The following is a 14,568-nucleotide window of genomic DNA, read 5'->3' as shown; positions in this document are numbered from 1 at the left end:
ATCATGCCGTGGCGTAATAAAAGGTGCTTCTCTACCACCATGCATTCAAATAAAAATTTTATTTGGTACAACTCCATCCACCCTCCCCAAGTGTTTGTGTGTCTGTGTGTGTGTGTGTGTGTGTGCGTGCATGCGCACTGTGGCTGGATAATCTCTCTAGTTAGAGGGAGAACTGGTCATAGAGGACTAGCTGTTTTCTCCGAGGAGAGACCCCTGCTGTCCATCAGTCCCCTCTGGCACTCTTTCTTCCCCCCAAATCACCGTTCCCTCTGCTTGCCAGCCTTCGAGAACAGGTGGTCAGTGACGGTCGCGAGTAAGCCCACTGCTTCATCACTAGAAAGCAAGTATGTGAAAGCCGCTGGGGGCAGAGATAGGGCAGAGAGAGAGTCCTGGGGCTAAAAGATACCGGAAGTAGTTGACTGACTCCCCAGCCTGTGCTTTTGTTACCCCTACAATGGAGTTATCTTGGGCTAATCCCTGGAGAGAAAAACACTACTCCATAACCCCAGACTGGTACTGAACGCTACCGTAGGTGAAATGTGCTGTCCAAGCAAACAGGCTGAGTGGGACCAGAGGTCAGTGGGATCTTCCCCCTCCCCTGGCCACATGCCCAGGCCTGCCTTCTTAGCCAACTGGATACGCCATGAGGGGAAGGGTGACGGACATCACTAAGCACCAAAGACCCAGCCGACCGGCATGGGGGTGGGGTGGAGCTTGGGCATGAGTGGAAATGACCTGGGTCTATCTCCAATTCTCGAAGCTGAAGACACTCCCCAAACACAAGCACGTTTGATTTCTCATCTGCCTCTGCTTAACTGAGCGGGGCACGTTCTAGTCAAAGCCAACCGCTTGCCAGGGCCCGAGTGTGCCATGTCCTCCAGGCCTCTAACTTCCCTCCCTCCTTCCCAGTCTATCTTGTGAACTCTCGCTCATTTTCCAAATATCAGATCCAACACTCTCTCTCCCTCCCGCCCCCGGAAGCCTTCTCTCCTAGGGAGCTCCCTTCCTCTATGACCTAAGTGTTACAGCACATGCCATAATGCATCAAAATGCTCAGTTTAGAAACATCCTCTCCCCACTAGATAAGACGTTCTTTAAGGGCGAGAAGCATATGCCTTATTAAGATGGAGCCTGCCTGGTTGGTGGCAGGCGCTAAATAAAACAATGCAAAGAACTGACTTGAGTAGACACACGGAAGCACCAAAAAAGACTGGTCTCAGAGGGATATGGTTTTACCTCCAAAGAGTTTAAAATAAGACAAAGTCAGCAAGCATTGACCGCATCGAAGCCACGTATAAAGAAAGCGCCTGCTGGGTGCCCGGAGTCGTTCCAAGCATCGGGGTGGGACCGGGAAGATGGTTGGAGGAACAATGTAGAAATAAGATGGTGTCTTGTCTCTAAGTTCATGTGCTACTTCTTCACACCAAACTGAAATAAAAAGCGCAGGGGATTTCTCTTCCCACAAATGTTCCTCCAGCTCACAGTACTGCTGGTTTCAAAAAAATGAAGTCAGATACACAAAGTAATCCCTTGCACAGGGACAACTTACATGTACAAGGGTATTTATAGCAAACGTGTTCGAGGTAGCCAAAATCCCAGCACCAACCTGTGTGTCCATCAACAGGAGACTGAATGACTAAATGGTGTATCATCACAAGATGGAACATTCTAGAGCAGACAAAGCAATGACCTACACTGACATGGAGCAATGCAGACGAACAACAGCAGTAAAAACATTAAGTTAAGAAGTCCCCAAAGATTATATATAATCTGATACCCTTTTTATCAAGTTAACAGACAACTAAAATGAAATACACATCTGTATCGATACATACTTTTTATATGTTTCATGTAGTCCTTTTCAGGACTCATATAGTTGAAAGAGACTATACAGAAAGGAAAGTAAGGAAATGACACACACAGAGTTCAGGTGATGGGTCCCCTGGGGGGAGGGAAAGGAGGGGAACTAAGATGCGGGGAGACCCATCGTCCAGTCACATGTAGGTTTAGTTTCAAGAGCTTAGCTTTTGTTTCAGGAGATGGGTTTACGGTTACTTATTATTTTAATTTAAATAAGTTAAAATATAAAGATAATGTGTCATGAAGTAAGGATTATGATCAATCCAACTCTTTGCATATAAAGCCTATCAACAGAACAAAAAATGAAGTTACAGGAATATCGTAGCACGGTGCCTGAGTCTATGCAAAATGCACAGGTGTCCTGTTAAGGGGGTGAGGGGGGCAGAGAGAGGCCAGCTCACGCCCCGTTCTGCACGAGCTGACTTCCCGCAGCCAGTCTGTGTTCCCCAGCCTAGGTTATCAATTGAAAAGAGCCAAGAAATCTGCATCTACACGTCCCACTGTCAGTCCTCGGAGCCCTCTGTTTCCTCTGGGCATTTGCAGGAGGAACTCAAGCCCTGGAGAACGCCAGATACACTTGGGTTACCTCGGCACCACACAGCACTCATGGACCAGCATTAACCTCATCTTTGAATATTCTAACCCTTTCCCAATTGCATCACAAATTCATGTTTGTGACACTGAGTACGTGGAACTTCTGGCAAGAACATCACTGTATTTGTGCATGAAAATCAATCAGTTCTGTCTTCTTCTAGAAGTTTATACTAAGCAGACAAAAGCTCTCGGATGGTTTGGACTGCATGCCCTGGAGAAAGGGTGCAGCAGAGTCTGAGAAACAAACCGAGGAGAAAGGGAAGAGTCTCCCAGTGGGAGACAAATGATTCTGGGGAGGGCGCCCCAGGGGAAAAAGTGGTCAGCCAGGACACTGATACGCATCCAGTGTCCACAAAAAACATGGCAAAGAATGCCTGCTGCTCTGAACTCCCTCCAACCACGCCCCTAACCTGAAATTTCAGTTGCTGGCAGCTTATTTTGTTCTTTTATAAAAAGCTAGGCTGCGAAACATTGAAACCAGAAAGGCAAACCTTCTCTGCTCACCTAAGCCTGCCTATTAGCATAACTGTGGACATTTCTATGCCAGGACGACGGCAAACAATCAAAGTTTTCTTCCTGGAGGAGACTGGAGAAGAGCTAGCCATGGTTTAAAAAAAAAACAAAACAGGAAAGTGAATATACTGTGCTGTACATCTAAATATTCAAAGCATGGCTAACCATCCCCCGGCTTCCCACCACTGCAGTCCATTCCCTACATTTCCAGCAGGTCCCTTCCTCTATTTATTTTGGCTTTTGGGGGGGATCCTTTAATAGCACGAAACCGTACAAGGGTAATCCTCACCCTCCAGACACAGATGTTCACGCTACTTCCACACTTTAGAATGTTCTTCCACACCCCCAGCAAACACCCCACATTTCCCTGAGTCTTGGGCCTCCTTCCCAGTAAATAATCTCAGTGATATCTTGCCAAAACATTTTTTTAAATTAATTAATTAATTTACTCATTTATCTTTGGCTGCGTTGGGTCTTCGCTGCTGCGCGCGGGCTTTTCTCTAGTTGCGGCGAGCGGGGGCTACTCTTCGTTGTGGTGCACAGGCTTCTCATTGCGGTTGGCTTCTCTTTCTTGCAGAGCACGGGCTCTAGGCCTGCGGGCTTCAGTAGTTGTGGCACGTGGGCTCAGTAGTTGTGGCTCGCGGGCTCTAGAGCGCAGGCTCTAGAGCGCAGGCTCAGTAGTTGTGGCTCGCAGGCTCTAGAGCGCAGGCTCAGTAGTTGTGGCTCGCAGGCTCAGTAGTTGTGGCTCGTGCGCTCTAGAGTGCAGGCTCAGTAGTTGTGGCTCATGGGCTCTAGAGTGCAGGCTCAGTAGCTGTGGTGCACGGGCTTAGTTATTCCGTTGCATGTGGGATCTTCCCGGACCAGGGCTCGAACCCGTGTCCCCTGCATTGGCAGGCAGATTCTTAACCACTGCGCCACCAGGGAAGTCCCACCAAAACGTTTCTTAATCCCATATTTTCTTTGTCTAAAAAGAATGACAGATGGAGTAAGTAACCTTTGTTCCCCGTCCTTCCCACATTTCCAGGGGCCCCACGTCATCTAACGGGAGCTTGGTTTGCTTGGAGCCTTTGTTTAAATCTTAGATTCATCAGCATGGCAGAGAAAATTGTGGCTACTCCCTGTAATCTTGCTCTGTAAATGTACGCAGTCCTGAGCAGGTGATCACAAAGGATTCCTCTAATTAGCCCTTGGGGACCCAGAGCCAGGCTTGGAGGGGCAGCTGGGGCTGCAGTTATCCCAGAAGGTCCTCCGTGTGCCCGCACCGTCCTCCCGAGTTTCTAAGGCTGCTCTGAAATGTAGTTTTGCATTCTTCGGCCCAAAATCCAGAAAAGAGTCAAGGGATCCCAGAGGGGGAGTGACACCACCTGGGGCTTTCCCTTCTTCCAGGTAAGTAGGCAGGTTACCCTCCAGCACTTAGCCCTTGTGCGAGCTGCTGGGAAGACGAGTGGGACACGGAACTCACAGCGTCTGATGACCGAGATCTGGTAGTTATTGATCCCTCAAGGCCAAGGGAGAAAGGCCTCATGGGAAATCAGATAAACCACTGGACAGTCACAAGACTGAAGCAGAAATGATCAGAACGCCAGACTCAAAGCATAATAGTTGCCCTGTGACACACCCAGTGTTCACTGTGAGAGCCATCCTCCCAGGGTGCTGGGCGATCATTTTCTTGGTAAGTTCATTCACTGGTTCTCTAACTGCTTTTCCCATCAAGTCCAAATGCTTTTCACTTGCATCGAAGGCCTTTTAAATATGCCTCTGAAACCTCATCTTTCACTCTTTCCCTGCCTACACCGCATGCTTCCGTGAGGTGGTCTGCTTCCTTTGCCTCAAAGGTACCCCCTTCATCAGGCATGCCTAGACCACCCCGGTATGGATAAGACTGTGGCTGTGGAGTGAAGCAGCCCAGAATCTTAATGGGGGTCCCACCATCCCCTTGGCCTGTGAGCCAGGCCAGTTGGCAAACGTGCCTCAGTTTCCTGGCCTGTAGAACAGGAATGAGGATAGAAATGCCCATCTCACACGGCTGACATGAAGACTGCGTGAATGCCTGTAAAAGCCTCAAACAGTACTGAGTACACGGGAAGCACTCGATCCATGGTGCCTGCTGTCGTTATTATCATTATTCTAGTTCTACTGCAACGAACTCTCTCCCTCTTTTAAACCCCTTTAGCACACATTCGCAATTGGCATTGATGACATACTGCTTTTTGATGCTACTTATCTTCTTACACATATGTCTTATCTCCATTAGGCTACACGTTCCTTGAAGGTAAAGACTGCAGCTCACATGCTTTTCTTTCCCTACAATGTTTGAAAGGGTCTTAAACGCAGGAACACAGTAAATGCTGGCTATTTGACAACACACTCATACTGATTAAGCCCTACTTTGGCTATAACTGCACTAAGTTCTCCACGTGCACTAGCTCACTTAATCTGCTGATTTCTCATACTCCGTGAACTTGACTGCTGAACTCCCAGAGACGTGTCTACCCAATTTCTTATTTAAAAAAAAAAAATTGCCAAGTAAACTTAAATTTTAAGAAAACAGATACTACAGAGCATTGAGAATCACAGCAGACGAAGTTGTTGATATACAATCTAGGTACCACTCTAAATATCAATACATCCTGGACCCCTCTTGACAATCAAGGTATGCAGAATGGTCTCTGGAGGGCATGAAAGCTCATACAAGAGAGAATGAGGAATTCCTGACAGATGTAAACAATAATTTCCTGGTTTGCCTTTGACAGCTCCAGGTCCTGGAAGAGCGGTTGAGTAAATAAAGACAAACTGAATCTACCATAAACTCTCTAACTCACTACGGGTACCCCACGTCCTGGGCAGAAAAATCCAATAGTTAGTCCCCAGGGAACACAAGGGCACTGGTGTTTGGCAGAAGATAAACTTGGATGAGTAACAAGTTCATATATTGCAAAACTATCCACAGACGTGAATGTAGCTGATGGTTAAACCTAAGATACGAGAACCCTTTTCAGGAGTGAAGGCGATAGAATTTTCTAGATTAAATCAAAAATAACATTTTAAGCTGTTTTACAACACAATGGAATTTTACTTTGGGTTACATTCAGTGATGAATACTAACCTTGAAGCTTTTCTTGTACAAAGAAAATATGTGAATCAACAAATATCTCCTCTGTGGACTAAATGAAATGTCTACCAATGTTTAGTCTGACTGTGGCTAGCTGTGTTTGAAGAAAAGGCTGACAAACTCTTTGTGTGTATATGTAAAGAATGTTTCTTTCAAACTCTTCTTTTAATGGCTGAGAAGAAGAATGCTAAAATCATCCACTTTTGTTCAATCATGTGAACATAATACCCCATTTTTTCTTTGTTACCGAAAAGATTAAGACAAGAATGTACCCTAATTTGCTATTACATTTAAATCAAATTTGACAAAGACCATCTTCCCTCTGCATCCTTTCCCTCCTCCGTATTACCCACGTATATATTCACATGCACATGAAAATACACACGTGTGTGTGTGTGTGTGTGTATTGTTGGTTTCTATACATACATTTCCCACTTCCTGGTTTTTACCCAGATAAGAAGAAGTATTAAAAAGTCACAAGAAAAAAAAAAAAGTTGCCACTTTTATTTTACCCAGAATCAGGAAGTGCCCCAAATCTCAAGAGGGAACCTGCCCTGCAGAAATTAGAGCTCTATTATTATAGAGATAAGAATTTGAGCCCTTAGAACCTTATGTATTTCAAAGGGTCTTTAAGTAGCCTGAATTTTCAGTTTTCTTTTTTTTTCTGGAAGGTCAAGAGGCAACTAAGCGTAACTGACAAACAAATCAGCCGAAAATTATCACGAAGTTCAGTATGAGTGCAGTCTGGGTGGTTCTTTCTATTTATCTTGCCAAGAAGGGAAACACTGAGAAGTTACATATTACAGACGATGACAACTAAAGCCAGCATTAATGGTGAAAAAAGTCGGCTTGGTTGGCTGAGCTTGCACAGGCCCCACCACTCTTAGCGCGCTGACTGCACACTCCCCGCCCTGGAAGCTGTTCCCAGCTCCTGCTACCCATCCGTCTCGGCTCCCAGGACGCCTCTCCAGACCACCGTGCCTGAAGCCCCCCGCCCTCCACCTGGGCCATTTTCTGTCCTATTACCCAGCACTCAGCATTCACAGAAATGATCTTTTTATTTTACTCATTTTGTGTCTGTTTCCTCCCACTAGAATATTGCCTCACGGATATTAAAAGCTTCTAGCCCTTACCTTTATAGGCTGTATGCTCAGTGCCTAAAACACTACTAGGTATCACATTTGAACTCCAGATATTCGATAGCTTGAAGGAATTACCGTTAGCTTTGTTAGGTGTGATGACGTTTTGTTTATTAAAAAAAAAAAAAAAGCCTGTTAAAGACCCACACTTAAGTATTTATAGGTGACGTTACAGGAGGATTTATACTTCAAAATAATAGGGTGGGAAAGAGGTGAGAAGGGTGGCCATAGGATATAGAAAGAACAAGATTAGTCATGCATTGATCAGTGTTGAAACTGAGTGATGAGCATATACAGTTCATTGGCCTATTCTCTTAACTTTGGAATGTGTGAAAATTTTGTTAATAAAATCTTAAAGTTTAATGGAAAAATGAAACAGGTCGTCTTCCGTACATTTAACTGCATATTTATTTGATCTTAGGGTAGAGAAAGCCTAAGTAAAATATGAAAGGAAAAAAAAACACAAAGAATTTTTTTAAAGCTAAATAAAATCAGATGCTCATTTAGTTTATCAAATTAGCAATGAGTCAAAGCAAACCACAGATGAGAATCCATCTATGACGCACTGATTTATCTACCACTAAGAAAAAAAGAATGTATCACAATTATTTTGTACTTATCGAAAGAACTCTTAGATATACACATGAGGTTTACATTCATCTTGGGCAAATACTAATAGGGAAATAAGTGAAACTAACTGGTCATGCTGTTCCTAAAACTTCTTACATGCAGGGCCAACTCCCTTGAATCACTTTGACTCCACTGTCCATGTCCGTGACAAATGACCATCCTAATTCTCTGTCCATGTGGCAATATGCATCTGAGGAATTAATTATCAATTAATTTTGCAACACAGTGTTTAGGAAGGTCGGGCTTTCTTTATGCCCATGTTTGCACAGTAATGAATCAAACGCCGCTTCCGAAAGAGGAACTAAACACGGAAGTTTGGGAGGCAACTTTACGAAGTACATACTATTACGTGGAATCCTACAAGGAAACCGTAACATCAGGGAAAAAGTAACAACAGTTCCTGAGGGGACTTCTCTGTGGGCAGTCTGTTTCTGAGTTTACCTTCTGATGACATTTCTAGGAAACCAAACTTTAAACTCAGGTTCATGGTTTGCCCTCAGTTCTTTGAGACATGAGAGTTACAGAATGGAACAGCCAGACTTAAAAAGAAGTCTGAAGGGAAAGCTGATCCCCCTTTCCTCTTTCCATTCCTAGTATTCTGAACCTATATATAAATTAGCCAGTGACAGTCTACTGGTAGATGCATCATGGCTAAAAATAGATCAATAAATGAATTAATAAATGAATAAATGAATTTCTCGAGAAAGGATGAATAAATTCATTTATTAGTGTTCCTTTTGCGTTTTTATTTTACTTTAGTTGCATTATAATTTAAATATCTTATTTATAATGTAGGCACTAGTACGAAAAGCGTGGCTAAGTCTGCGTGTTATCTGTGAAATGTGAAGTGAAAACGGTCTGGTAGAAAGTCAAACAAATTTCATGATTTTATGTCTAGTAAATTGAACCTAATCAAGGCAGAATCTTTAAATTAAAAGTGCTAGCCTTGGGCTTCCCTGGTGGCGCAGTGGTTGAGAGTCTGCCTGACGATGCAGGGGACACGGGTTCGTGCCCCGGTCCGGGAGGATCCCACATGCCGCGGAGGGGCTGGGCCCGTGAGCCATGGCCGCTGAGCCTGCGCACGTCCGGAGCCTGTGCTCCGCAATGGGAGAGGCCACAACAGTGAGAGGCCCGCGTACCGGAAAAAAAAAAAAAAGTGCTAGCCTTGATGATCAATGCAAAAAATGTACATATATATGCTGTATAGATTTGCTCACTGAACTATGGTCTGAAGCCTTTAGCCAGTGGTGAGAATGAACATCACACTTACAGTCAGGAACTTCATTCCTAACTTCAGTCTTACCTCTTGATTTTCGGCATCATCCCATGCAAGTCACTGGACTTGGTGGTTTATGATGTGTGAAAACAAAAAAATACCAGAAACCCACCAGAAAGGGGCATAAAGTTGGCTAAAAAGTGTTAGCAGCTAACTGTAACAATGTAAGTGACTATCTAAGGCCCAGAAGCCAAATCTTTAGCAGAAAGAAAGTAACAGAAAAAACTGTAACAGAAAGAAAAGGGGGGGCTGTGTCTGCTCCTCAATACATGAGCCAAACGAAAATCATCCTGAAAAACAAAGAAACCCAATGCACTTGGTGGTGCTTCATCTGCTATGAACCCAGATGCACGTGCCTTAGAGCTGCCTCAGCATGACAAAGATCACCCTTATCCTCCTCCCATGTGGAAAGCAAGCTTGCCACATTACAAAGCAATGCAGTCTAGACTCAGTGGGATGCAGAGAAGAGAGGCTGGCCCAGTGGGCTTCCCGAGAAAAGGTCAGCTCGCTCCTGTGCCTCCAGGAAGTGTGGACCAGAACATGAGGACCCTGAAATCTCCTAACTCTCTCTATATGATATTAACGACGATGCACATTTTCCTTGCCCACCCTGGGATCCAAAAGGAAAGATGCAGAAAGGAGCATCGCAGAGGAGTGAAAAATCTTCTTAAACAACAAGCCTAAAATAAAAGGTCTCAGGGTCACTTGAAGGAATGGGCCTCTCTCAACCTTCTCCTCCTCGAGGGAGATGGGCTGAAAGATGGAGGGATTGGCGCCCGGTCGACAGCTGGGTCCTGACACAGGCAGGACTGTCTAGGAGACCCTGGGAGTGTTCAAATTACAGCCAGGAGAAGTGGATCATTAACACCGTTGGGGAAATGCTCTAATTAGTTTCCAAGTAGATTGCTTTGCTGCTGGAAGGCGAAATAAGGACAGTCCATCATTTTAACAAATACTTTGCTATCTGTTCTTCCCCTCATGTGAGTCTTCCATGGAGGGAGTTAATCCCTGGCTGCAAGAAAATCAATGTGTTCAGCTGAGTCAAATTATATGCGAGGTGCTTGCCCTGACACAGTCCCTGGCTCAGCTGGACATGGACTTCGACTTCTGGGATGAGGTCAGCTTTAGCTGTAGCGTTAGCACTAAGGGGGAGAGGGGTCTGCAATCAAAAACAGAGGACGCAAAATACTCCAGCATCAGAAGGTCATTTAGAAATAAGGAAAATGTAAACATTGAGGATGTTAAATGATAGGCATGGGTCAACTTTGCCATTTGGTTTCTAGATTTTTATCAGTAGAGCTGGAATACACTGATTGCCCCCAACAACTGTAGGGTTTTTGTTTTTTAGCAGCTACCACCTGAAGGGGCCGGCAGAGTTCCCTTTGTTTCTCATGGGAACACAGATTTTTTTGAATCACTCACATGGCTGAGCAAAATGCTCCCAGAAAGCATAAGATATGACAGATTGAAATCCCGCCTGCATCCTTTCAGCGTTCAGAAGCTATCAAGCTGGATGTCTCAACTTCTACAGAGGAAAAAACTACCAACCAGAAACACTGTCTGACCCAAAGACACAGCTCGTCCTAATTCCCAGCCAAGTGCTAGGCCCACTACATCGTGATGGCAAAGGAAAATGAAATCAAGAGACTTGTAAACTCAACAAGAGTAATACGACGAGAAGCTGTGTGAGACCCAGAGGATGCCACAATGATGGATGCCAGTTGGAGCGTGATTCCTCCCCTAGACCGCTCACAGACCCTAGAACTAGCATGCTTGGAAGTATGGAACTGCCTGTTCCTCTGGCTCTGATATCGGGAGAGAGACAATGGCCTATGAAAGACACAAATCATTGAATGTTACCAATGAGGGAAATTCTTCCTAAATGTGCCAGTTCCCTGTGAGTGGAGAGAAGAATGAGAGAGCGACAAAAATAAATACAGTCAAATCCCGTGATGGCCCCATTTAAAAAAAGGTTTATTTATAGACTGGAGAGACATCAAGATCATTTAACATCCCCTAAGTGAATTTTGCAGCAGCCCTGCAAAGAGTGAAAGGAGATCACTCTATGGCCCCAGTTTGCAGAAACCAGGGAAGGGACAGAAGGAGACTGGGGAGAATTACCAAGCTTTACTCAAGAAGGAATGTTCTTAAAACCATGTCCGTCTGTCCATCTGTCCATCCATCCATCAATCGCTAAGAACTTACTCTACCTAGAACACTGTACACACTGCTGATTGGCTCTTCTTTTCACACAACCATCTGACCTTACCATGATTTCAATGCTGAGAGCCGAAGAGATGGGTAGAGAGAAAAAATAATCCTTCAAGACACGATCTTTTCCCAAACGTCTTACCCCTTAATTTCCTGCATGTTCAGACCATGTTGAAGATTTTACACACATATCCCACAATGGAGAAGAACATTTTCTTTTCAACTCAAATGTTATTAATAATCATATTAATGCTTTAGCTTATATGGACAACAACAACAAGAAAGAGGTATAGTCAGGGCGGAAAAAAGGCGACTAGGAGAAACGCACTTCCTTCTGCGAGATGAGAAGAAACTGGAGGAAGAAGGTGCCAGCATGTGAGCTGGGGAGAACATGGCATAAAAAGACCAAAACGAGCCTCTCCTCGTCAACCACCTAGACCTGCGAGTCTCGTTAGCTAGTGAAGCCATGTGGCTAACCTGCAGGTTAAGCACTCAGTACCCTTCCGCCCTAACCTCAGGGGGTTTCTTTGCCTTGATGTCTGATCAAACATCAGCATCGATGGTAGAAAGCATCACACATTTACAGCCTTGTAATAACAGTGGGTAGGCCAGGCTCTCCTTGCAAGTCTCCAGGGCCTCAAAGCACTCTCCCTTTTTGTTCTATTTTCTTGCTCAAAGTTCTTATAATCATAATATGGTATGTGTGGTACTTGGTCATTCATAAGCTTTGTTCTTTAATTTATTCAGCAGCAAACACACATCACGTACCATGTGCTACTATTTACAATAGCCAAGACATGGAAACGACCTAAATGTCCATCGACAGGTGAATAAAGGTGTGGTATGTATATACAATGGAATATTACTCAGCCATAAAAAAGAATGAAATACTGCCATTTGCAGCAACATGGATGGACCTAGAGATTATCGTACTAAGTGAAGTCAGAAAGAGAAAGACAAATGCCATACGATATCACTTATATGTGGATTCTAAAACATGACACAAATGAACTTACCTACGAAACAGACTCACAGACATAGAAAACAGACCAGTGGTTGCCAAGGGGGAGGGAGGGATGGTTGGGAGTTTGGGGTTAGCAGATGCAAACTAGTATATATAGAAGAGATAAACAACAAGGCCCTACTGTAGAGCACAGGAAACTATATTCAATATCCTATGATAAACCATCGTGGAAAAGAACGTGAAAAAAAATATATATATATGTAAAACATACACACACACTATATATAAGATAGATAACCAACAAGGACCTACCGTATAGCACAGGGAACTCAACCCAATATTCTGGGATAATCTATATGAGAAAAGAATCTAAAAAAGAATGAATACATGTATACATGTACATGTATAACTGAGTCACTTTGCTGTACACCAGAAACTAACACAACATTCTAAATCAACTATATTTCAATAAAGTAAAAAAAAATTTTAAGTGCCATGTGCTAGACACCCCGAGGGCCCTGGATTATAGACATGGGTACAATGCAGCCCTTCATCCGGAAGAGTCTGGCCCAGGTGCAGGCACCAAAGCAAAGGACGCCACAGCGAGGGGTTAAGTGCCACAGCTGCCTGTCCGAGGGACCAGGGAGAGCTGGAGCACAGAGCTCTGCCGCGGGAGGTCGGAGGGCCTGAGAGACGTCGAGGATGAACAGGGGTCGTCAGGTGGGGTGTGACCAACGTTAACACGGCAGATGCTCTTAGCGGCCCTATAAAGCAGGTGCTACTACCCTCACTTCACAGTGAAGAAACGGGAAGTTTAAAGAGGATAAATGGTTTGCCCCTAAAGTTACAAAGTGGCACTAGCCTGACCCCATTCCACACCCAGCCTGTTGAATCGGAGGCCTGTCTTCTTCACCATGGCAATTCCAATAGTATCCTGGCTATCACAGGTGCTCAGTTCGTTATTTGTCCAATTAATCCATGTCATTGGACCCTATCTCTCATGTTATTTTAGCTATATCCCAATAAACCAACCAAGAACGAGTCACATAAACATCACATAGCAGGCCAACTGCTCAGGAAACAAGGACAGGTCTTCACATAGGGCCATGATGTCAGGCCAAAGGCTGTGTGTGTGTATGTATGTGTGTGTGTGTGCATGTATGCGTGTATGTATGTAAGTATATTTCCAAAGAGTCCTGATATGCACGTGCTATCTATATTGTCTTATTTAGAGTCAGGAAAGAACTTGGATTCTCAGCAGGAGTTCAGTTCAGCTTTGTAATTAGTGGCAGAGAGAGAGAGAGAGAGAGAGAGAGAGAGAGAGAGAGGGAGGGAGGGAGGGAGGGAGGGAGGGAGGGAGGGAAGGAGGGAGGGGGAGAGGGGGAGAGGGGGAGAGGGGGAGAGGGGGAGAGGGAGAGAGGGAGGGAGGGAGGGAGGGAGGGAGAGAGGGAGAGAGGGAGGGAGGGAAGGAGGGAGGGAGGGAGAGGGGAAAGGTTCCTCAAAAGCCAGACCCATCTATCTTCCTCACCTTTTCCAGAGGCAGCAACTAGAATTGATCTGTGAAGGCTTTTCCTGTCTCACAGGAACATCCAGAGAACCACAGTGTCTTTGCAGGAAGGAGCAAATGATAAGGGAGACCTTCCTTCAGATGATTTGGTTTGGATTTAACGGTAAGCAGAGAGTCCATTTAAAAAAACCCACCACAGCTCATGTATAACTCAAGATCCTGAATTCACAACTAAAAATAAAAAACTCCATGTTGTCCTCTGCATAAACAAACTCGTAACGACCTGACTACATCTGACAATGCTGCAGATCCGCTGAGCGAACAGTCCTGCAGAGCCTGATAGGAAGTATCGGGATCTGAAGAGCATCAGACACTGAGCTACACACAGAATTAATCAAAGATCATATTCTGTTTTCTACACGTCCCTTCAGTCAACAAGTATTTATGGGGGCCAACTCAATGTCCAACACTGTGGTCACAGACACAAAACCGGGGGGGGGGGGGCTGACTTAATGGGCTTATTGTCAAGTAGATGGATGTAAACAGGCAATTCCAAGACCAGGTGATAGAAATTTCAAAATGGGTGCACTGAGCAGGACATCTCACCCAGACTCCAGGGGCCAGGAAGAGTCTCCTGGAGGTGAGACCTGAGGTTGAGTAGTCAGTTGGGAGAAGAAAGATGGGAGGAGTGTTTCCGGAAGATGAATGGCATGTGCAAAGGCCAGGAGAGGAGAGGATGGTCTCTGTGTAGAATCCTCAGGA

At 44.8% G+C, this 14,568-nt stretch overlaps 1 protein-coding gene across 9 annotated transcripts in view; it reads right to left on the bottom strand.

Moving 5' to 3' along the window:
* ETV6 (ETS variant transcription factor 6) overlaps positions 1-14,568 on the bottom strand; it is a 238,284-nt gene that overhangs the window by 198,471 nt on the left and 25,245 nt on the right. The window contains exon 1 of one of the 9 annotated variants that reach the window (XM_089920305.1): positions 3,417-3,931. The exons of the other annotated variants lie outside the window; for them this stretch is intronic. The gene's annotated coding sequence lies outside the window, so the exon portion shown is untranslated. Of the gene's footprint in view, positions 1-3,416; positions 3,932-14,568 lie in introns of those variants that run through there. 9 annotated transcript variants of the gene reach the window in all.

Source organism: Delphinapterus leucas, chromosome 11, assembly GCF_059928025.1.
Source record: "Delphinapterus leucas isolate spDelLeu-1000000601 "Yukka" chromosome 11, BTC_Dleu_Yukka2, whole genome shotgun sequence".
Classification (NCBI taxonomy): Eukaryota; Metazoa; Chordata; class Mammalia; order Artiodactyla; family Monodontidae; genus Delphinapterus; species Delphinapterus leucas.
Note: the sequence above shows the minus strand (reverse complement) of the source record. Positions and strands in the feature narration are given on the sequence as shown.